Source organism: Aedes albopictus, chromosome 1 (genome assembly GCF_035046485.1).
Source record: "Aedes albopictus strain Foshan chromosome 1, AalbF5, whole genome shotgun sequence".
Taxonomy (NCBI): Eukaryota; Metazoa; Arthropoda; class Insecta; order Diptera; family Culicidae; genus Aedes; species Aedes albopictus.
In genome coordinates this window covers 34,522,593-34,547,210 of record NC_085136.1, presented here as the reverse complement: position 1 = coordinate 34,547,210, position 24,618 = coordinate 34,522,593, and the positions used below count along the sequence as shown (strand labels likewise).

Genomic DNA, 24,618 nt, shown 5'->3' with positions numbered 1-24,618 from the left:
TGCGGAATTCGAGTAGAATTCCTTGCGGAATTCGAGTAGAATTCCTTGCGGAATTCGAGTAGAATTCCTTGCGGAATTCGAGTAGAATTCCTTGCGGAATTCGAGTAGAATTCCTTGCGGAATTCGAGTAGAATTCCTTGCGGAATTCGAGTAGAATTCCTTGCGGAATTTGAGTAGAATTCCTTGCGGAATTCGAGTAGAATTCCTTGCGGAATTCGAGTAGAATTCCTTGCGGAATTCGAGTAGAATTCCTTGCGGAATTCGAGTAGAATTCCCTGCGGAATTCGATTACAAGTCTCTTGAGATTGAATATTTGGGATTAGAGTAGAATTCCCTGGATAATTCGAGTAGAGCTCCCTTGAAATTCAAGTAGAACTTCCTTGTCATTCGAGTTAAACTCCCTTGGAATTCGAGTAGAATTCCCTTGTAATTGGGACAGAATTCCCTGCAGAATTCGAATAGAATTCCATTGATAGTCGAGTAGAATTTCCTTAGAATTCGCGGCGAAATTTGAGTGGAATTCCCTGCGCAATCAATATAGACTTTCCTACGGAATTGGAGTAGTATTCCCAGCGAAATTCAAGTAGAATGTCCTGTGGAATTCGAGTAGAATTCCTTGCGGAATTCGAGTAGAATTCCTTGCGGAATTCGAGTAGAATTCCTTGCGGAATTCGAGTAGAATTCCTTGCGGAATTCGAGTAGAATTCCTTGCGGAATTCGAGTAGAATTCCTTGCGGAATTCGAGTAGAATTCCCTGCGGAATTCGAAGTAGAATTCCTTGCGGAATTCGAGTAGAATTCCTTGCGGAATTCGAGTAGAATTCCTTGCGGAGTTCGAGTAGAGTTCCTTGCGGAATTCGAGTAGAATTCCTTGCGGAATTCGAGTAGAATTCCTTGCGGAATTCGAGTAGAATTCCTTGCGGAATTCGAGTAGAATTCCTTGCGGAATTCGAGTAGAATTCCTTGCGGAATTCGAGTAGAATTCCTTGCGGAATTCGAGTAGAATTCCTTGCGGAATTCGAGTAGAATTCCTTGCGGAATTCGAGTAGAATTCCTTGCGGAATTCGAGTAGAATTCCTTGCGGAGTTCGAGTAGAGTTCCTTGCGGAATTCGAGTAGAATTCCTTGCGGAATTCGAGTAGAATTCCTTGCGGAATTCGAGTAGAATTCCTTGCGGAATTCGAGTAGAATTCCTTGCGGAATTCGAGTAGAATTCCTTGCGGAATTCGAGTAGAATTCCTTGCGGAATTCGAGTAGAATTCCTTGCGGAATTCGAGTAGAATTCCTTGCGGAATTCGAGTAGAATTCCTTGCGGAATTCGAGTAGAATTCCTTGCGGAATTCGAGTAGAATTCCTTGCGGAATTCGAGTAGAATTCCTTGCGGAATTCGAGTAGAATTCCTTGCGGAATTCGAGTAGAATTCCTTGCGGAATTCGAGTAGAATTCCTTGCGGAATTCGAGTAGAATTCCTTGCGGAATTCGAGTAGAATTCCTTGCGGAATTCGAGTAGAATTCCTTGCGGAATTCGAGTAGAATTCCTTGCGGAATTCGAGTAGAATTCCTTGCGGAATTCGAGTAGAATTCCTTGCGGAATTCGAGTAGAATTCCTTGCGGAATTCGAGTAGAATTCCTTGCGGAATTCGAGTAGAATTCCTTGCGGAATTCGAGTAGAATTCCTTGCGGAATTCGAGTAGAATTCCTTGCGGAATTCGAGTAGAATTCCTTGCGGAATTCGAGTAGAATTCCTTGCGGAATTCGAGTAGAATTCCTTGCGGAATTCGAGTAGAATTCCTTGCGGAATTCGAGTAGAATTCCTTGCGGAATTCGAGTAGAATTCCTTGCGGAATTCGAGTAGAATTCCTTGCGGAATTCGAGTAGAATTCCTTGCGGAATTTGAGTAGAATTCCTTGCGGAATTCGAGTAGAATTCCTTGCGGAATTCGAGTAGAATTCCTTGCGGAATTCGAGTAGAATTCCTTGCGGAATTCGAGTAGAATTCCCTGCGGAATTCGATTACAAGTCTCTTGAGATTGAATATTTGGGATTAGAGTAGAATTCCCTGGATAATTCGAGTAGAGCTCCCTTGAAATTCAAGTAGAACTTCCTTGTCATTCGAGTTAAACTCCCTTGGAATTCGAGTAGAATTCCCTTGTAATTGGGACAGAATTCCCTGCAGAATTCGAATAGAATTCCATTGATAGTCGAGTAGAATTTCCTTAGAATTCGCGGCGAAATTTGAGTGGAATTCCCTGCGCAATCAATATAGACTTTCCTACGGAATTGGAGTAGTATTCCCAGCGAAATTCAAGTAGAATGTCCTGTGGAATTCGAGTAGAATTCCTTGCGGAATTCGAGTAGAATTCCTTGCGGAATTCGAGTAGAATTCCTTGCGGAATTCGAGTAGAATTCCTTGCGGAATTCGAGTAGAATTCCTTGCGGAATTCGAGTAGAATTCCCTGCGGAATTCGAGTAGAATTCCTTGCGGAATTCGAGTAGAATTCCTTGCGGAATTCGAGTAGAATTCCTTGCGGAATTCGAGTAGAATTCCTTGCGGAATTCGAGTAGAATTCCTTGCGGAATTCGAGTAGAATTCCTTGCGGAGTTCGAGTAGAGTTCCTTGCGGAATTCGAGTAGAATTCCTTGCGGAATTCGAGTAGAATTCCTTGCGGAATTAGAGTAGAATTCCTTGCGGAATTCGAGTAGAATTCCTTGCGGAATTCGAGTAGAATTCCTTGCGGAATTCGAGTAGAATTCCCTGCGGAATTCGATTACAAGTCTCTTGAGATTGAATATTTGGGATTAGAGTAGAATTCCCTGGATAATTCGAGTAGAGCTCCCTTGAAATTCAAGTAGAACTTCCTTGTCATTCGAGTTAAACTCCCTTGGAATTCGAGTAGAATTCCCTTGTAATTGGGACAGAATTCCCTGCAGAATTCGAATAGAATTCCATTGATAGTCGAGTAGAATTTCCTTAGAATTCGCGGCGAAATTTGAGTGGAATTCCCTGCGCAATCAATATAGACTTTCCTACGGAATTGGAGTAGTATTCCCAGCGAAATTGAAGTAGAATGTCCTGTGGAATTCGAGTAGAATTCCTTACGGAATTGGAGTAGAATCATTTACGGAAAATTGCCGTAGAGTGAAATTCCCTTCGAATTTCGAGTAGAATTCCCTGCAGAATTCCTTACAGAGTTCGAGTAGAAATCCCTTCGCAAGTGTGGTAAAACTCCCTGCGGAATTCGAGTAAAATTTCTGCAGGGAAATTTCTTGCGGAATCCGGGTGAAATTACTTTCGAAATTCGAGTAGAATTCCCTGTGGGATTCAAGTAGAATTTCTTACGAAATTCGAGTAGAATTCTCTACGGAATTCGAGTAGAATTCTCTACGGAATTCGAGTAGAATTCTCTACGGAATTCGAGTCGAATTCTCTACGGAATTCGAGTAGAATTCCGTACGGAAAATTCCCTACGGAAAAAATAAAATTCTTTTCAAATTTTGAGTAGAATTACCTGCAGAATTCAAGTAATTTCCATGCAGAATTCAAGCAAAATCTCCTGCGGAATTCGAGAAGATTATCCTGTAGAATTTGAGTAGAATTTCCTGCGGAATTTGAGTGGAATTTCCTGCGGTATTCGAGTAGAATTTGCTGCGAAATCCGAGTAGAATTCCTTGCGGAATTCGAGCAGCATTCTTCTTGATTCCCTGTAGAATTCGAATTTTTTGAAAAATCGTGTAGACTTCTCTGTGGAATTCGAGCAGAACTCTAGAATTTGAGCAGTAGAATTCCTTACAGAATACGAGTAGAATTTCCTACGGAATTCTAGTAAAATTCCCTGCAAAATTCGAGTCAAATTTCAGCAGGGAAATTGCCTGCGGAAATCGAGTAAATTGCTTTCGAAATTCGAGTAGAATTCCCTATGGAATTTAAGTAGAATTCCTTTTGGAATTCGAGTAGAATTCCCAATGGAATTCTGGTAAATTCCCTGCGGAAATCGATTAGAATTCCGTACGGAAAATTCCCTACGGGAAAAATAAAATTTCCTTCAAAATTCGAGAAGAATTCCCTGCAGAATTCGAGTAGAATTTCCTGCGTAAATCGAGTAGAATTTCCTGTGGATTCCGAGTAGAAATCCTTGCGGGATTCGAGCAGAATTGTTCTTGAATTAGAGTAGAATTCCCTGTGGAATTCAAATTTGCTCTAGAATTCTCTGCGAAAATCGAGTAGAATTTCCTGTGGAATTCGAGCAGAACTCTGCGGAATTTGAGAAGAATTAGATTAAATACAGTTCGCTCGGAATTCGAGCAGAAATTTCCTTTCTTTACGAATAAAATTTTCTCTTTTTTTCAGATTTCATCCAAAAACAGCCAGTCGTTTGTGCAATTTGACCAAGTCGCACCTACTATTTCGCAAGACTTCCTTGTAAGGTTCATCGATTACCGCAAGTTTTACATAGCGTAAGTTATTTTACTTTTTATTTTTGGATGTTTTACTCCATTCAAACACAGTTTGAACAACAACCACAAACAAAACAACGATCCTGAGCAATGACGAAAAAATAAACATTTGCTCAATTTTGCTTTTAGTTACCATGGTTTGATTTTATTCAGTGTTTTTTTTTTCTCGAATGCGAATCGATCGCAGCAAGCTGGCCAGCCGAAAGCCATGGCATGCTTTGTTGTTCCTTAGAAGTCTAGATCCGCACGTTTCAGGAAAATCATAGATTTCTTCCCAGTCACACACGCTTGCGAGCGCTTGAGTGTGACGAAACTATGAAAGACTATTTAAAAATAATCACAAGCACATATGATGAGATGCAAATAAATAGTACGTCAAGAAGCTTACCCCCTCGAATTGATCGATCGTGTATGATAGGTTATTTTTAATCCGTATTGATATAAAAAGAAGAAAATAAACATAAATTGTTCTAGTCCCAAAGCGTCTTGGTATCGATTAAGAGAGTTTTCAGGAACTTGATCGGACTGCGTTCGGTCAGAGGAAGTTTTTTTATGAGAGAGAAGCAGGCGCTCGTCGAAAGACGTTATAACCCCTAGAAATAGGCAACACACACACGCAGACACGCATACACACCTAGACTAATGTAGGATAAGTTAGGATAAGGTTATGTTATTATTCAAGAAGCAATTCACAATTTGCTAGTTGCCAGTGCGGAAAAGACGTTCAGGATTATTACTCCGAATGATGGAGAAGGTTATTTACCATAAAGCCGTTTGGCATAACGACCGGAAAGTCATTTCACATAACCTGTTTACTGAAGTCATTTGGCTTTGGTTAGATTCTATAGGGCTCTGCATGAAATTATCTCCTTCTCTCTCACTCTTACAGAAATTTTGTAAACAACAAGGCCAAGAAACGTCAAAATCCCATACAAAATCAAAACAATGTAGTGCCCTATTGTGTCAATTGACTACAGTGGCAATACTTTATTTGGCATAATGCCGTTTGGCATAACGTGAAGGAAGGAACTTAACCGATGTTATGACAAACGGCTATAATGCTAAACGGCATTATGCCAAATGGGATAACTCTGCCAAGACGTTATGTCAAACGTCCTTACGCCATTTTGGAACCCAACTCTCGAACGCGTTGGAAAGTTGTACCCGATTGAATTCTATTGCTTAGTATTTGTAGTTGCGCTTATTCCTCGCACACGGAACCTAATTGGCATTCAGTTGAAAGTAAAGTAACATAACCTTAAGTAGCAGTTCCAAGAGGAAATATTCGAACTGTGACAGCATTTATCGGCAGGCATATTTACACAACAATGTTTTAGCCGACTCGTTCGCTTTATTATCTTTACTAAGCTGCTTTATTATCGCTGTCTTGCAATTGTCTATTTGCTACACAATCCTTTACAATAGTTCGTAGACTACTTTTTCAACTTCATCTTTTTTGTTTCTTTTTATGTGTTTTTATTTCTCTTTTTTTATGTGTTTTTTTTGTTTTCATTTCTCTGTTTTGATTTCAACTGTTAAATTTTCACAACTGTTTATAATTTTTCGATTCTTTTATCAAACGTTGCTACTATTCAAAAAATTCCGACACAAAAATCATATCAAAAACAGAACAACTTATTAATCAAAAGAGTTACAAGAATTGCAAGTTGATGAGTAGATTTCGTTCTGGCTCCCTCTTTATTCTTCCCATTCTGCTAGAAGAACCTTTTTCTCGAAGCTAAATGTAAAAAACTGTGTACCGGAAGTTCGAATGATTATATTATTGCGCATTGATCTAGCTATGGTAATCCTAATGTAATCCATGAGAATATACGAACGCTATTCAGCTGTAAAAAAGTTGCAAAATGAAAATGGAAACTGCTGTTCTGTTGTCATTGGTATCCGAAAGCCTTGTCTCCGTGGTTTTGTAGTCGAGGGTTTAGTCCCTTCGAATCGTAATCGAACGCTCTCAGAATTCAAGTAAAAGGTCCTCTCCAGAAGTTCCAGTAGATATCCCACTTGGACTTCCAGTAGAAGACTGTTTTGGAATTCAAGTAAAACTCCTTTCTGAAAATTCAAATAGGATATACTTTCAAAATTCGAGTAGAACTCCTTTTCGAAGCTCGAATTGAAAATCCTCTAAGATTCCGTTTCAGAATCTGGTAGATTACCGATTTGTAATTCGAGTAGGAACCCCCTTGAAATTCGAGTAGACTTCTCGCCAACTAGATCATCTTCGTCGATAATTTCGAGTTGAATGTCTGTGATTGGAAGTCAAGTAGTATTCCCTCTCGGATTTAGATCCGGGTGTCAGCATAGGACGGATAGCACAGGATAAGACGTGTATGGACTACTTCCGAATCAAGATGCCCTCGTAATTCCAATAGAATTCCCACCAAAATTTCAAGTTAAATGCCGTCTTGTCTTTTGAAATGGAATTCTACATTGGAAGCCGAAAAGAATACCAGTTCAAGAAGAATGCCGATTCTCGAAATTTAGTAGAATGCCATTTGAAAATTCAAGTACAGGTATGTTCTCTCGTAATTCGAGTAGAATGCCTTCTCGGATCTCGAAAACAAATCCCTCTAGGATTTCGAATGGAATGTCTTTCTTGGAAAACTAGTGAAATTCTCTTGGCTATTCGAGTAGAATTTTCACAGCATTCTACATGATTCATACTCTAGATGAGTTTTTTCTAAGTTAGAGTTGATTTTTTTTTAAATTCAAATGTAATAATGTAGTATAGCTTTCGGGGAATTCGAGTAGCATTATCTTGGAATTCAAGTAAAATTGTCTCAGAATTCGAGAAGAACTATTTTAGACTTTGACTAGAGTTCTCTGAATCCGTGTAGAATTCTTCCAACATTACATCCGATCAAGTTAAATACTCTGGAATTCGAGTATTTAGTAGTGTGAAGTATGCAGAAAACCTTATCCAGTTCGAGTAGAATCTTCTTGAAATTCTCCCGGAATTCCAACAATGCTCTCTTTATTCGAGTAGAATGCTTTCGGAATTCGAGTAGAACTATTTTGAAATTAAGGTACAACTCTCGGAATTTCCTTCGGGATTCTAGTGGAACTCTCTCCAAATTCCAGTATAATTCTCTCAGAATGCGAACATAATTGTTTCGAAATTTGTCTAGCTCTCTGTAGTTTTTTGATTGGAATTGCCTCAAATATTGTAAAATTGTTTCGCTTTCGAAATTCGAGTAGAATCCTTTCGAAATTCGGGTAGAATTCTTCCAACATTCGAGGTAAAAGCTTCTGGACTTCGAGTAGTTTTAGTAGACTTCGGTTTAACTTGTAGATGAATTCAAGTAAAATTCTTTCGGAAGACGAGTGGAATTTTCATGGAATTCTCTCGGAGTTCCAGAATAACTTTTTCAGAATTCGAGTTGAATGATTTCGGAATTCTTAATTCGAGTAGACTTCTTCTAATATTCGAGTTAAAGCCCTCTGAAATTCGAGTTGTTGTTTTTGAAAATCAAGTTAAATTCTTCTGGAATTCAAGTAAAAACCTTTTGCAATTCGAACACCCGATTCTTTTTATGCACGGTTGAACTTTTAACCGCTTCACATGGAAATTTGTACACAGGGAGACGCGGTCAGTACCATCAGTGTACAAAAAATCAAGTCAATTGGTTTCAAATTGACTAAGTTATGGCAGAAAAACGAACCGTGCTAGGCGCTTGAGGCTACCCAAGTAACAATGAATGCTGAACAGTGAGAGTATTAGCTGAACAATAGCTGATTAATGGTGTTAATGGCTGAACACAATGACAACTGAACATTGGTCTTAAATATGCTGCCGTAATTCTGCAAAGTGACGCAAGCGACATTGATAGATTTGGCCCATTTTTTGGTTATTATGCATAAAACTCTTGCTCATCCTCTAAGTTTCTTTCCATAGATGATAGATTACGGCTAGATCTTGCATTCTAATACAGCAGGCATACCACAGCGTTATTTTTGCACTGGATATTATATATTATGTACCAAAAAATAACGACATTTTGAATGGCGCTTACGCTGCCGGTGGACGCATAAATGTCCCATGTGCAAAAACAGACAATCGAGAAAATCGCGTCCAAAGTTCCAAAAAAATAAATTGTCTCAACTATGAAATATAAGTGCTAAATCGTGTTCTAACATCAACCAATTTTTAATTTGAGCACTATTTTATGTTTTAGCGCGATTTTATAGTTCCATAAGATTTCCAATGAAACGTGACGCTTATGCGTCCACTTTTAAGAATGTTACAAATCGGCCATGCATTTTTTCAACAAGTTTCGGAACAAACTACCTATTTTTATTTCCCCATATGATAGTACCCCACTATACATGGTCATGGGCTGCAAAATCTCAATATTGCCAAAAATGCACATGGGACAATTATGCTTCCACCGGCAGTACGTCACTTTGCAGAATTACGGCAGTATTGCTTGTTCTAATCAACAATACATAGATGGCTGAATATCGAATTGAATAGAATATGATTCATCTCGATAACCAGCTCTAAACCATACACCAACATGCGGAATAAACACGTGAAGAAATCATCTGTTGTTCAACCTTTAATCAAATAATTTTTGACAGCTGACCCAAGCATGGTTTTCGTGAAGTCCACATCGCTTCTTTAGCCTCAATACAGACTTAGTTCAACTTATGTTCTTGACTATTCATACACAACACGTAATGATCTTGTTTTCGAGGATATGTATATAATTGTGTGTGGTGCAGGTGCTAAGGTGAGTGACTTCTTCTTCTGTATGGCTCTCTACGTTCCCACTGGAACTTAGACGACCTCTCTTCAACTTAGTGTTGTTTGAGCACTTTTACAGTTATTAATTGAAGGGCTTTCTTTGCCAGCCATTGCATGAATTAGTATATTGTGACGCAAGCACAATGATACACTATGCCCAGGGAGTCGAGAAAATTTTCCCGACCGGAACAGGAATCGAACCTGCCATCTCCGGATTGGCGATCCCTAGTCTTAACCACTAGGCTAACTGGAGACCCTGAAGGTGGAGACTCCAGTCTCTGAAGGTCCCTGAAGGTGAGTGACCATAAAACCTAGAGGTCCGAGTTCAATTCTTTCTCAGTTTTTCCTCAGATCAACTTATACATCCCTAAACATTTCTCCTGAAAATAAACGCAGCTAATGGTAAAAATAGACTCACGAAAGTGTTTCTATTTTATTTTTACACAATTAATAAATATAAGTGATTACTGATTAAGCGCATATTAAGCCTTAAATCAGCCTTCCAATGAGCCTCAAATCAGCATAAGGTTGAATAAAATCACCAAAATTAGATGTTTAGGAGCTGATTAAAGGATTGTATCTCTTGTACTCAGCTTTTGTTCAAAATAGTTGGAGAAACGTTTGTACAACATCAAATTGTTACCTGGGTAGCTATTTGGCACTGTAGTTGGAGGAAATGCCAATGCAGAACCCGTAGCTTCCGGGAAGGTAAGCCCAGCTCCCTGGGTTAGTGGGTTGGTGCGTCAGGCCCTGCGAGCCAGTCGTTAAAAGGCTAGCAGCGAAAAACCAACAAGACCACAGCGCCGAAAAGAGACTTGCGGTTGGAACCTCGGTACTGCCGATCTCTCAACTTCATTAGAAGCACCCGCATATTCGCCGATCTATTGAAGGACCGCGGGTTTGACATCGTAGCACTGCTGCAGTAGGAGGTGTGTTGGACAGGATCTATGGTGCGAATGTTTAGAGGTAATCATACCGTATCTACCAAAGTTGCGGCAAACTATGCGAGCTGCGCTGGGAACAGCTTTTATCGTGATGGGCGATAACTACCTGGTAATGGTCAAACTGCGCCCAGAACTCTCCTTAATTAACCATGTACGATGCTGGCGACCTGGGCGTGGAAGCTCAGGTAAAATATTATCTCCTGGGCGCCCATTAAAAACACCACCCCCGGCGAAGACTGGCGCTCGAGCCTAGCTATTTAGCACTGTAGTTGGAGGAAATGCCAATGCAGAACCCGTAGCTTCCGGGAAGGTAAGCCCAGCTCCCTGGGTTAGTGGGTTGGTGTCAGGCCCTGCGAGCCAGCCGTAAAAAAGACTAGCACCGGAAAATCAACAAGAGAAGAATGCGAACCGATACCAATGGCGACGACCACAGCGACGAAAAGGGGCTTGCGATTGGAAGCTCGGTACGTGGAACTGAAGATCTCTCAACTTCATCGGGAGCACCCGCATACTCGCCGATATACTGAAGGACCGCGGGTTCGGAATCGTAGCGCTGCAGGAGGTGTGTTGGACAGGATCTATGGTGCGAACGTTTAGAGGTAATCATACCATCTACCAGAGTTGCGGCAACACACGTGAGCTGGGAACAGCTTTTATAGTGATGGGCGACATGCAGAGACGCGTGATCGGTTGGTGGCCGATCGACGAAAGAATGTGCAGGCTGAGGATCAAGGGCCGATTCTCCAACATTAGCATAATAAACGTGCACAGCCCTCACTCCGGAAGCACTGATGATGACAAAGACGCATTTTACGCGCAGCTCGAACGCGAGTACGACCGCTGCCCAAACCACGACGTCAAGATCATCATAGGGGATCTAAACGCTCAGGTAGGCCAGGAGGAGGAATTCAGACCGACGATTGGAAAGTTCAGCGCCCACCAGCTGACGAACGAAAATGGCCTACGCCTCATCGATTTCGCCGCCTCCAAGAACATGGCCATTCGTAGCACCTTCTTCCAGCACAGCCTCCCATTTCGTTACACCTGGAGATCACCACAACAAACGGAATCGCAAATCGACCACGTTCTGATTGATGGACGGCACTTCTCCGACATTATCGACGTCAGGACCTATCGTGGCGCTAATATCGACTCCGATCACTACCTGGTGATGGTTAATTTGCGCTCAAAACTCTCCGTTATTAACAACGTACATTACCGGCGGCCGCCCCGGTACGATCTAGAGCGACTGAAGCAACCGGATGTCGCCACCGCATACGCGCAGAATCTCGAGGCAGCGTTGCCGGACGAGGGTGTGCTCGATGTGGCCCCTCTAGAGGACTGCTGGAGTACAATGAAAGCAGCCATCAACAACGCAGCCGAGAGCACTATCGGGTACGTAGAACGGAGTCGACGAAACGATTGGTTCGACGAGGAGTGCAGAGCGGTTCTGGAGGAGAAGGATGCAGCGCGGGCGGTAATGCTGCAGGAGGACCAAGGCAGCGGAGGAAATGACTATGTTGGTGCAGCAGAGGACGGGAACGAACCAACTCCCACGCTGAGGGAAGTTAAGGATGCCATCCACCAGCTCAAAAACAACAAAGCAGCTGGTAAGGATGGTATCGCAGCTGAACTCATCAAGATGGGCCCAGAAAAGTTGGCCACCTGTCTGCATCGGCTGATAGTCAGGATCTGGGAAACCGAACAGCTACCGGAGGAGTGGAAGGAAGGGGTAATCTGCCCCATTCACAAGAAAGGCGACCATTTGGAATGTGAGAACTTCAGGGCGATCACTATTTTGAATGCTGCCTACAAAGTGCTATCCCAGATCATCTTCCGTCGTCTGTCACCTAAAACAAATGAGTTCGTGGGAAGTTATCAAGCCGGCTTCATCGACGGCCGGTCGACAACGGACCAGATCTTTACCGTACGGCAAATCCTCCAGAAATGCCGTCCCAACCAGGTCCCAACGCATCACCTGTTCATCGACTTCAAAGCGGCATACGACAGTATCGACCGCACAGAGCTATGGAAAATTATGGACGAGAACAGCTTTCCCGGGAAGCTGACTAGACTGATAAGAGCAACGATGGACGGTGTGCAGAACAGCGTAAGGATTTCGGGTGAACTATCCAGTTCATTTGAATCTCGACGGGGACTACGACAAGGTGATGGACTTTCCTGCCTACTATTCAACATCGCCCTGGAAGGTGTTATGCGACGAGCCGGGCTCAACAGCCGGGGTACGATCTTCACGAAATCCAGCCAATTTGTCTGTTTTGCGGATGACATGGATATTATTGCCAGAACATTTGGAACGGTGGCAGAACAGTACACCCGCCTGAAACGTGAAGCAGCAAAGGTCGGACTGGTGGTGAATGCGGCTAAGACAAAGTACATGCTGGTAGGTGGGACTGAGCGAGACAGGACAAGCCTTGGCAGCAATGTTACGATAGACGGGGATACTTTCGAGGTGGTAGAAGAATTCGTCTACCTCGGTTCCTTGCTAACGGCTGACAATAACGTGAGCCGTGAAATACGTAGGCGCATCATCAGTGGAAGTCGTGCCTACTATGGGCTCCAGAAGAAACTGCGGTCAAAAAAGATTCACCCCCGCACCAAATGTACCATGTACAAGACGTTAATAAGACCGGTGGTTCTCTACGGACACGAGACATGGACGATGCTCGAGGAGGACCTGCAAGCACTCGGAGTTTTCGAGCGACGGGTGCTAAGGACGATCTTCGGCGGTGTGCAGGAGAACGGTGTGTGGCGGAGAAGGATGAACCACGAGCTCGCTGCACTTTACGGCGAACACAGTATCCAGAAAGTGGCCAAAGCTGGAAGGATACGGTGGGCAGGGCATGTTGCAAGAATGCCGGACAACAACCCTGCAAAGTTGGTGTTTGCTAACCATCCGGTTGGCACAGCGTGAATGAAATTTACATTCACCGCGTGGAGAGTTGCCTTCACAGCTCGCTCACGACTTTGGTATACTTTCAGATAAAACTACAAGGTTAAATTCATCCATACATAGTTTTTCGATAGCATGCTTCTGAACTGAGATAATAGCAAATGAATGTAAATCTTTGCAAATGAATGGTCGCAACCTTGCTTGGCGAGCTTCGGGCGACTTGACTTGGCGAGGATGAAGAACGGCAGCCTCAAACCGAGTGTTGTGGCGAAGAATGGTTGATTCAGTTTAATTATAATTGTGATGCAATGCTGAATAAATGAATGAATTGTTGTATGTATTCCAAAGTCTCTTGGATAACAATGGTCAAAAACCACGAGTTCATATTAAATTAGGTGATCTAGGTCTAGGATAGGATGCATCACGTAGTCAGCCTATTTGAGACCAATTTGCTGTCAAACGAAGACTAGTCACTGATTGGTCGAAATTGATATCCGTTTGCTGCGATCAGATCGCTTTGTTTTTGATTTGACCGTGTTGCTAGTTTATAGGTTTAGCATTTGATACTAATATTCAAAATTATTGTATATTTTTAGTTGAGCTTTATTGCCGCAAATATGTCTGCATTTATATTTAAATCAACCTTTCATGCTTTAACAATAATTTGGTAAGTAATTTTAGTTGCAACTTAGGCTATTCGCATAACAAGTAGTGCATTGCTTGCCACATAATCAGAAATCTTCCTCTATCGTACTTTATAAATGGGTTCCATTTTAAGGGAGTTGTTCAACCTTTAACCTTTCCACCTGCTAACATTTTCATCGCGCATAATCCGATTTAGGCATAAAATTAAATTATCCCCACCAATCTGATGATGGCGGTCCCGTCCCGGTCCAAGACCGTACTAATCCATTTTGAAGGACTAGAGATAACTCGCAAGGACAACGCCAGTGCTCCCGCTCCGTTGCCACGTCCGTCCCTAATTAACCGAAAGTGCAAATTTTCCCACAAACATCTTCTAGACTTCGGCTCCTATACCTACTTCAGCAACAGTAGACACTTGTTAAGATTAGGTTACGCTTACGGACGGTGTTCGTTCCGAGAAGGATTCAAGGAAGCAACACGTCGTTGGCCTAAGTGCTATGAAGGCTACCACCATCACCATCCATTGTTGCTTCACTATCATTATTCTCAATGTTGAAGTGGCGTAGGCATGGCCTACTTGGGGCACGATCCAGCCATAGCCGATCCAGCCATAGCCGCCTTTCGCCTACTATACCTACAGCGGGAGACGGTTGAAAAATGATTGAATGTCATGGGTAACTATGATTGGAGGATTATATTTACCGGAGCACGGTCATTAGAACCTCACAGCGAATGAAAATTATAACAGTATAGTGCTCCAGGCCTAATATGCCTATTAGTTTGCTTGCACGAGGTGAGGATAAATGGGCGATGGATTATTGCGCTAGCAACTCTGGAATTCGCGTCATGGATTATATTTATTTGAAAGACGGTATTACGACAGGTGCAAACGCATTATTCATATCACCTGCGGGAAACTGTAACTCCACTATAGGTACTGTAACAAGCAAGTAATGAGAATCAATTTGTAAATCGTTTCGATCGTATAAATGATAATTGATATGACATAAGGGTGTCTAACGGTTTCTCTGAGCCGGGGACCGGTTTCCCGCGTACAGTTGTGGTGACTCAAAACGGAACATTGTGGCTCGGTTGACGGTGGCCTGATTCGAATGACTGTATCTGATTTGAATAGAATTTCTCCTTGTGTAATGAATTCGTCCAGTATGAATATGGAGACGCACATCTTAGGAAAAAGCTTATGGAATAGTACTTCTTTTATTAACGACGTATTCAAGAAGTTTACAGCTTTGCAAGTAAAGTTCTGGATCTGAAATAAATTATATTAAAGTATTCAAATGGTGACTGAAAGCTACAAGTTGACTGGGTGTTTTTCCGCGCATATCTGAGAAGCAGGCTCGGTCCCAGTCAGGTAGTATGCCAAGAAGAAGATGTCTATCGTGTGAATGATCCATCCTGTAGGATATACAAATTTCGGGATTTAGTACAACTGACAGACTAACAATCTGTTCATCAAGATGAAAACACCTTATCATTTAATGAGGATACACATGGTTTTCCGGCGAATCTGATTAGAGATCAATGAGTGCAACGCTAGGTGGTTCGTAAATGCCCGGGTCGCAGCTCTTGACATGCAACAAAGGGACGATAATCTAGTCTGATGTCTTACAAGTTGTAACTACCATCAGAAGGGCAACTGTCAATCCCTAACGAATCTATTAATATAAAACAATTGCGGGTTGCACCTTCATCATATGCGTACCTACTGTGTTGGCGCCTGCATTCCAAACCATTCTCTCTAGATCGAAAGGAACGGGGAAGTTGAAGTTACTTACTTCTCAACAATGCCACGACAAGTCCTCAAGACAGCGGCGACGTCGCTCTGCCACTCAAGGAAAGGAATTGCGAAACAGGCGGTTGACAATAAATTGAAATTCGGTCACGCCCCCTCCCGAGAAATACCTATAGTTTTACAAAGAAAACACATGCCATTAGAGCACAGAGAACAGACGTCTATCTTTGCTTTCTTCCTTGTGTAAAACTTTGTAACGGTCATATCAAAGTATGTGGTTATGCTCCCGTTGCGCGGCGCTAGTGTCCCATCACTTACATTGTTGTGTTGTCATATTTGTTTCCAGTGCTCGCCGTTTTTGGCCGTTTGGCGCTCTTGTCGCTTTGTGGGCTAGTGTATTTTAACGATAAACACTGCCATCGTGGGGTCAAATCGTCTTTATATGTGGGGCAGTCTCCGTTGGTGGCGTTGAGGTACACTTAAATCCTTTACACACGATTTCGACGTATTTTTGTTCGAGCTTAAACGTCTGTTCTCTGTGATTAGAGGTCTACCGAACGGTTATACCGCTAACTGATTTATCACTCAATTAAGGCAATTTGTGCCGGCAATAATGTTGTGAGTCGGAAACATTTTTGAAATTCTATTAGGAAAATTGCTTAGATGAGCGTTGTTTTATTATTTGTTTCGACACACATCCACAGATAAGCAGACATTGCACACTCAATCGATATCATCGCACGAATTAACGATTGCACCTAAACTTTTTCTCTTTTTCTCGTGTAATCTAATCTGACACAAACGCAGCCAGTCAAAGAAAGCATTCTGGAAAATAATTGGGTTAAATTACGCCTAACTTTTTGTCTTGCCAATATTGATGATTGTGACATATCATAGATATGACATAAGCATCAAAGCGGCCGGACCTACTACGTTGTGTTTACCACAAAGATGATTCTTTGAAGTGCTTCGATGTCATACCGTCTACCCCCGAACGACACCTCATGCAAACCAACGGGGTTCATTTTTTAATTCAAACTTCTAGCAACCCTGGGGGCATCGAAAAACACACTGATGGTAACCCTTTTTACTATTTTGTTTTAATTCTGCGTTCCATTTCACCGTGTTCCATGAGCAGAATGAAGTTTGAACCATTTTTAGTTTGCACGATGTGCAGATTAGCGGGGGTCAAATTAAAAAGTGTTCAGATTAGATGCGGTCAAACCAACGGGGGTAGACGATAGGTATAGCAGTGCTACCATGACACATTTTCAAAATGACCGTGAAATCGTGCGATGATTGCGATTTGAGTAATATGTCTGTTTGTCTGTGCTTAAGCTAAATTCGAGGCATTCATTTGCAGCTATGGACTTATCCACTCTGCCGTGTGCAGCATAGTTGTCCCATGTTAATAGGGATTCCCGTAGAACATGGGACAACTATGCTGCACACGGCAGCACTGGTGAATCAAATCCAGCATTCCATTCTGATTAGAAACAGCCCCGCTCTAGTGTCAAAATTCTCGAACAATGGTGGATAAGTCCATAATGGACTTATCCACCGATGAACCGAATTCATTGCGGTCCGAGAATTTTGACACTAGAGCGGGGCCGTTCCAATCAGAATTGGGCGATTCTGATTGGAACAGACCCCGCTCTAGTGTCAAAATTCTCGGACCGCGATGAATTTGGTTCATCGGTGGATAAGTCCATAGACGAGTGAACCGATGAACTGAATTCATCGCGGTCCAAGAATTTTGACACTAGAGCGGGGTCACTTCCAATCAGAAGTGAACGATTTTCAATCAGAATTGAGCAATTCTTATTGGGAATGGCCCCGCTCTAGTGTCAAAATTCGGTTCATAGGTGCACTCGTCTATACCCCTCGGCATTCAGTAGGTGACGACTCCCCCGGAACGCCATCCATAGACGAGTGCACCGATGAACTGAATTCATCGCGGTCCGAGAATTTTGACACTAAGGCGGCCGCTTCCAATCAGAAGTGAACGATTTTTAATCAGAATTGAAGAATTTTTATTGGGAACACTCAGAGAAAAATCTATACTAAAAAGTATAAATCCTACGCTAAATCATTATTCGCCTGGTTGACCCTAGACTCCGTTTATATTCAGGGTATACTGACGAAGTATAACTCTGATATACACGTATTCTAGTATAAGTACGGTATATCGCGGCTAGTTTAATCCGGATTTAATTGGAAATGATTAGAAATGGTTTTGTTTTTGTTTGTTATAGAAAAAAATAATAATATAAATCAACACAATGAAGTTTTATTCAATCAAATTAAAATCGTCAAATAAAATATGTTATTTTATGTCAACCTATTTCCAACGCCTATGATTTTGGACGACTAGCTGCCGGAAGCGAAATCCAGGAGGTTGTGGTGTGTCCGATATTGTGCATCAGCTCCGAGAGAATCGTGGCTCCGCGCAAGAATGTCCCTGTGGATAACGGCATCGCTATGATGATTGTATTATGGGACTCTAGTGTGTCCTGTTGTTCATTTCTAATTGTGGAATTCAGGAGAGTTCGGAACGGGCGGAAAGCGATGAGCTCATCAGGTGCTTCCGTTAAAATCCTTCATGCAGTAGGAAGCAAACTAATCCAAGAGATGTGGAAGCTTTATGCAGCATCAGCAGGACCATGACTATTTCGATATTGGGAATGCTGGTGCCAACTGCTACTCAAATGTCCACCCCGTGGACCAGTATCGATCGTGGTGGTCACTTTGGACTCGTAAAGATACTCTCTTCGACAGGAACAAATCTGTTCGGAAAGAAAAAACAACATTTTCTTCAATTCGTAGTTCAAAGTCGCTATCGTTGAGCAAATACATACCATTTCTCGATAAAATTAACTGGTTTTCGAGCTTGTTTATTGGTCAGCGCTCCAGACGTGGAACTTAAATAGAAATCGTCACAAAATTAAAAAAAATATGACTGTTAGAACTTTGTTTGCCGTTGGTGACTCAAAGGAAAAACAATTTTCGTCAAAAGCCGCCATTACGCTTTCATTTACACAACAGTTAAACTATTTTCATGAAATTCTTACCAAGTTTAACTTTCTAGACATTGTTTGCATTGTTATTATTCAAGTCAAATGATAAACTGCAACAAAACTAAAAATGTTTAACTTTAAAACAGTTACTGATTTGTTCTGCTTCTGAGTGAATGGCCCCGCTCTAGTGTCAAAATTCTCGGACCGCGATGAATTCAGTTCATAGGTGCACTCGTCTATTTATAAAACGTGTACGCAAGTTCATGATTCTGTCATTTTATGTAAACGTAAGCATTCATATCTCTACTTGAGTGAGAAGAGACGTCGGAACAGTAGCGCCGCCATGACACATGCGAGCTCAACAGGCCTGTGCACAGCAAAGGCGACAAGCGAGGGGTTTTGGCAAAGGGGGAGGGGTGCCTATTGTATGAAACATTGACAATGAGAGAAGTGTAACCCCCAAAACCCCTCCCTTGTGCATGGGCTTGGAACTCAGTCCGAACTACACTTCATTTAATGACTGCTAAATCGTGCGATGATTGCGATCAGGGATGAATAATGTGGCAGACTTTCATGAAAAAAAAACAATGTCATGACATTTTTCTATTTACACCACTTTCGATGAAAATTTTTGTTCATACGCATCACTAGACCATAATGCTTTTTAATTATGGATAATCAATGATGTCGTCGATTAAAATTTTCGACCAAGTGCAGTGAAATTAGCAATCAACGCAATGACATTATTATGACATTTCCCATACCTGATTGCGATTGAGAGTGCTATGTTTGTTTGTCTGTGCCACAGAAAACTTGAACAAACCAGATGACTAGCTTGATGGTCTAGTAGTTACCGCTTCGGGTTCATATTCAGAAGATCCTGTGTTCAATCGCTGGCTATTCTCTTTCCTCCTACCTTGTACAGGGGATGGCCGAGATATGACAGCTCAAAAATGAGTTGTCTAAAAAATAGTGTTTTACTCGAACGGTTCTAACTTTGCGAAATATTAATGAATCGAGCCCAAATTTGTACCAATGATGCACATACAATAGGTTGACAAACAGTCAAAATTTGAGATTTTTTGATGCACTGTATGGAAAGTTACAGCATGTTGAACTTTTTTGTGAGAGAAAAAAAAGCTGCCTATCCCAAACATTTTGGCCATCCCCTGTATCTTTCCATATACTTCTCTATACGCGTTTTTCTACATCTACATCCCATCACAGAGAACAGACATCTAAGCTAGAACAAATTTTCTCTCGAAAGCTGTGTAAGAACTCAAATATTTTTAGCGTTGACAACACTACCGCCACCATACAGCAAGTTGCCACAATCAGTGTTGAAAATACATATCTAGATAAGTTTCATATTCACCACTGACAACGGCATGAGAACTTTGCGATAGCAGCGTCGCCAAGGAATTGCCACTTGTGTTGCCATTTCAAATGACCGTTAAATTTCTTACACAGTTTCGGAACTGGACTTGGATGTCTGTTCTCTGTGATCCCATGCATAAACGTTTGTTCATAGCCATCACTACACACCAAATTTTTTTAAACGCTTCCAGCACAAAATAAATTGCTGAATTTCAGCAAATTTTTTGCTGAATTTCAGCACAACGTTGCTGATCAACTGTCAAAATTGCTGGATGGTTCAGCAAGTTGAAAAGTAATGGCTGATATTCAGTAAATTCGCATTGCTGAATGAAATCAGCACAAAAAAAAATCAGCAAAGTTTGCTGAATACCAGTATACGAAATTTGCAGTGTAGAATCAGAAACGGATTGAAAAACATTCGTTTCCCTTCCTTCCAACTTCCACAGCACAGTGTAAATCTATCATATAACGCCAACAAGCGACCAAGCGAAGCCAAGCCTCTTCTCCATAATCTTCACACAATCTATCATTTTACGCCCGGCATCTAAGCACCAATGCATGAACCTTTATGCCAAAAATAAACATTTCACAACAACACTCCGACATCCGTATGACCTTGTGCAGGCGCAGGGGACTCAACAGGCCGTTGGCATTGGCAACAAACGACTGCAATCATCATATCCCTCCCATCCCCTTATTGGCCTATGCAACCTGACATAGCAGGCGCCGTGGTCGACTAAAAATAGAAGATCACCAATACTCACACACTGAAGATGCCTGTTGGTCCCAAGCAGCTATCTCATTGGTTCCTTGTGTGAGTTTAGCTGATCTGGTGAAACTGGAGTAGCAACTACGGGCGGTTAATCAAGCTCAAGCTCAAGTTAAAGCTACAGAATTACATGAACTAAATGTTAGTAAGGGAACGATGAGAAATAATTAGAGTGAGACGTCTGTTTGTCTATGGTTAGAAGATGATCATAGACATACAGGGGATAGACAAAATGATCGGGACAAGCAAAATTTTCACTTTTCAAAAAATGTTCAACTAGCTGTAACTTTTCGAAAAGTGCTTCAAATATTCTCAAATTTTTACTGTGAGTGCATCAACTAGTTTTGCATCAGTGGTTCAAATTTGAAAAAGGTCGGACCATTCTCCACAAAGTTATGAAGATTCTTGAAAAAGGTAAAATTATCCGATAGCCAACTTTGTGCTGTTATATCTCCGGATTCAATGAACCGATTGAAATGAAATTTTGACCATTTATGACTTATATAATGAACTCTGGAAAACATTTGACTTAACTTGAAATTTTCAACAAGAGACAAAATTATAGCGATTTTAATTTTTTAGTAAATTGGTCCATTTTTAATTTGCATTCTATAATTTTTTCAATTTATTGGTAGCTATGTTGTTTCTTTCCTTCAAAACACATTTATATATAAGTCAATTAGAGGGAAATTAAATGAACTATAATTTGCATCTTGAATTTTAAAACGATGTTGACATTTTGTAAAATTTGATGTTTTATTAGAAAAATATTCTAATCGTTATAATTTTCTTCCGTGTTAAAAATATTAAGTTAAGTCAATGGTTTTTCATAGCTCATTATATAAGTCATAAATAGTCAAAATTTCATTTCAATCGGTTCATTGAATCCGGAGATATAACAGCTCAAGGTTAGCTATCGGATAATTTTACCTTTTTCAAGAATTTTCATAACTTCGTGGAGAATGGCCCGATCTTTTTCAAATTTGAACCACTGATGCACAACTAGTTGATGCACTCACAGTAAAAATTTGAGAATATTTGAAGCACTTTTCGAAAAGTTACAGCTAGTTGAACACTTTTTGAAAAGTGAAAATTTTGCCTGTCCCGATCATTATGTCTATCCCCTGTAGAGCCGCCTGCAGGCATTTGTATTTTTCACGCTACGCATGTGAAGGGCTATCTTTAGCGACTTGCAGAAGAATGATGTAGGCCAAAAAAATATGAATAACTCTACACTCTACGAATCAAGTACAGAAGAACTTCGATAACTGTAGTATGTATACGTTTTACATATCGATTGAAATTCGAGAGCTGCAAAACCTGCGCCAGATATTTATGAGTAGCCATAGACGATGTCCATAAACTACGTAGATTCCTTTTTGACATCCCCCTCCTCCACCTTCGTAGACTTTTGTTCATACAAAATTTTCAAAATTTTTATGGGCCGTTGATTTTAGCCATATCATTTGGTCGAAAACCAAAAGTGTCAAAAAATGGACGGAACCTGTGCCAGATTTACCGAAGTGGAATCCCGGGTAGAGGTGAAATACTGACGATCAAAACGTGATATTGGTTTGATTGATATAAGAGATAAAAGATCTGAAAATAGTATCTGAAAAATGTTCCTGGAATATCTGAACAATATCAAAACTTGATATTTCAAGATCAAACGAATAGCTTGCTGCTATTGGTTAGATCTTACAATATCTAATGACGATCTGATGATGATGTTCCCGGTTGTAAATTGTAGATATTTATTTCAAATTTTGTTATCTCTTATATCAATCAAACCAATATCACATTTTGATCTCAATATCAAAATATGCTATTATTAAGCTCTTTTCCTCTACCTGGGATTATATTTAACTTGAAAATTTGTGCTCTCTTAACTTCCCAGTCGGAAAGTTTCTTCATCATGGCGTAACGTTCCATATGGAACAACGGCTGCTTCTCAGCTAGTTCTGTGAGCACTTCCACAGGTACTGAGAGCTTCCTCTGCCAATGACTATTTTGCAGGTGTATATCGTATGACAGGCACGAATATGCTCTGCCCAAGGAAGCCAGGAAAAGTTTCTCTTTTACATTTCGGTTGGAAAAGTTTCCTTTTGTATTCATAACACGTGAGAGGTCCGTACCAAAGTTTCTTCATGGAAATTCAACATTGCCTGCCATTTAAATTTTGAGGAGTCTTCAATATTTTAATAAAACTTTTCTTTGCATTTTTGATGCAAGAATCACACTTGCCTGAAAAACCAGGAACTGGTAGGGCCTTTCGAAGCCACTTTGTGTGAGCGCAATTTCCATCCCAACGAACCGCACAGTGCTGTTCTGTTGGGCCTCGCATTTATCACCTCATGAATAATGATTGAATAACGATTTACATCGCTCACGACATCGATGACGACCGCGACGACGTCCATAACGGACCTGCCGCAGCCGCGCAGCATGCGCCCTCGTACGATGTCAAGTTAACAAATTGTTTCTAATTTACCTACTACATCGATCGGTCGGGTTCCCATCAGTAGTGGAGAGTAATTGATTTACCCTGCCTGCCCGCCCATTCGGAGGCCCTTTAGGAGGGACGATTTGGACGATTCTGATTGGAAGTGGCGCCGCTCTTGTGTCAAAGTTTTCGGATGGAGTGAATTCGGTTCACCAGAGGATGGACTTATCCACCGATGAACCGAATTCATCGCGGCCCGAGAATTTTGGCACTAGAGCGGGGCCGTTTCCAATCAGAATTGAACGATTTCCAATCAGAATTGAACGATTTCCAAACAGAATATAACGATTTTGATTGGGAATGGCCCTGCTCTAGTGTCAAAATTCTCGGACCGCGATGAATTCGGTTCATCGGTGGATAATTCCATAAGTCCATGGACCTACCCATGGGTGAACCGAATTCACGCGGTCCGAGAACTTTAAAATTAGAACGAGGTCATTTAGTTAGAAACGTGTTTAGATTCTCGAACCGAGTGAATTCGGTTCATCGATGGATAAGTCCATGGACTTATCTACTGATGAACAAAATTCACTCGGTCCGAGAATTTTAACATTATAGTGGGGTCATTTCCAATCAGAATCGTCAAATTCTGATTAGAAACGACCTCGCTCTAGTGTCAAATTTCTCGGACCGAGTGAATTCTGTTCATCAATGGATAAACCCATAGTAGATTTAACATGACAAATCCACTATTTTTTCAACAGAAAGTTCATCCACATTCATCCAGCACCCATGGTCAGCAGTTCGTCTTTTCTTCACCCATCCGCCTACTGTGGCGCTTCGTTTCATCGAACCACCACGGCGACAACAATTAGGACAACCGCTACTGGACGCCTACTATATAGGAGGTATAAAGTCCTCTGTTCGCCTAATGATGTCGTCTTCCCACATACACATTAGAAAAACCCCTCGAAAAGTCAAGGGACTTTTCCACCCCGAGCCGCGTGCAAAGAAAATTAATTGAATTTTATCTTCCCACGCCGCGTCGCGGCGTCTTGCTTCATTTCGCCCTCTCTTCAGAGTTTCATGTGGACGTGCGGGGGTAAGGAGCCCAAGGCAAAGGAATTTTAAAATTTCATTCCATTGGTGCTTATGAAAGAAGGAAACAAAAAAAAAAAAAGAAACACAAGAAGAGGGCGGAAAATCAATATACTTTGTGGATACGAACCTTTTCGGCTAAGCTTGTTTGGGAGGAAAATCTCGCTAAATGTTCGTCCCAAATCCCTGCTCGAAAGCCAAGCGATGAAAGCTTTAATTCATTCCATTAAACTGTACAAGGTGCTTCCATGTTGCTGACAATGTTCATTGAGTAGAGTGTGGGATAAACACAATGGACTTATCCACCGATGAACCGAATTCATCGCGGTCCGAGAATTTTGACACTAGAGCGGGGTCTGTTCCAATCAGAATCGTCCAATTCTGATTGGAACGGCCCCGCTCTAGTGTCAAAATTCTCGGACCGCAATGAATTCGGTTCATCGG

General features: G+C 41.4%; 1 protein-coding gene and 1 long non-coding RNA gene across 2 annotated transcripts in view; one reads left to right on the top strand and one right to left on the bottom strand.

The window, feature by feature from the left end:
• The window catches only part of LOC109428533 (adenomatous polyposis coli homolog), a 33,623-nt gene extending 27,299 nt beyond the window's left edge, over positions 1 to 6,324 (top strand). Inside the window, exon 7 of the mRNA XM_029855874.2 lies at positions 4,346 to 6,324. The gene's annotated coding sequence lies outside the window, so the exon portion shown is untranslated. The remainder of the gene's footprint in view (positions 1 to 4,345) is intronic.
• An 11,515-nt stretch (positions 6,325 to 17,839) lies between these two features.
• Positions 17,840 to 18,913, bottom strand: LOC134284172 (uncharacterized). Its single transcript, XR_009995673.1, has 3 exons — positions 18,542 to 18,913; positions 18,329 to 18,391; positions 17,840 to 18,256 (listed from the first exon to the last, which is right to left on the bottom strand). It is a non-coding gene; the product is annotated as an uncharacterized LOC134284172 (long non-coding RNA).
• Positions 18,914 to 24,618: the final 5,705 nt, after the last annotated feature.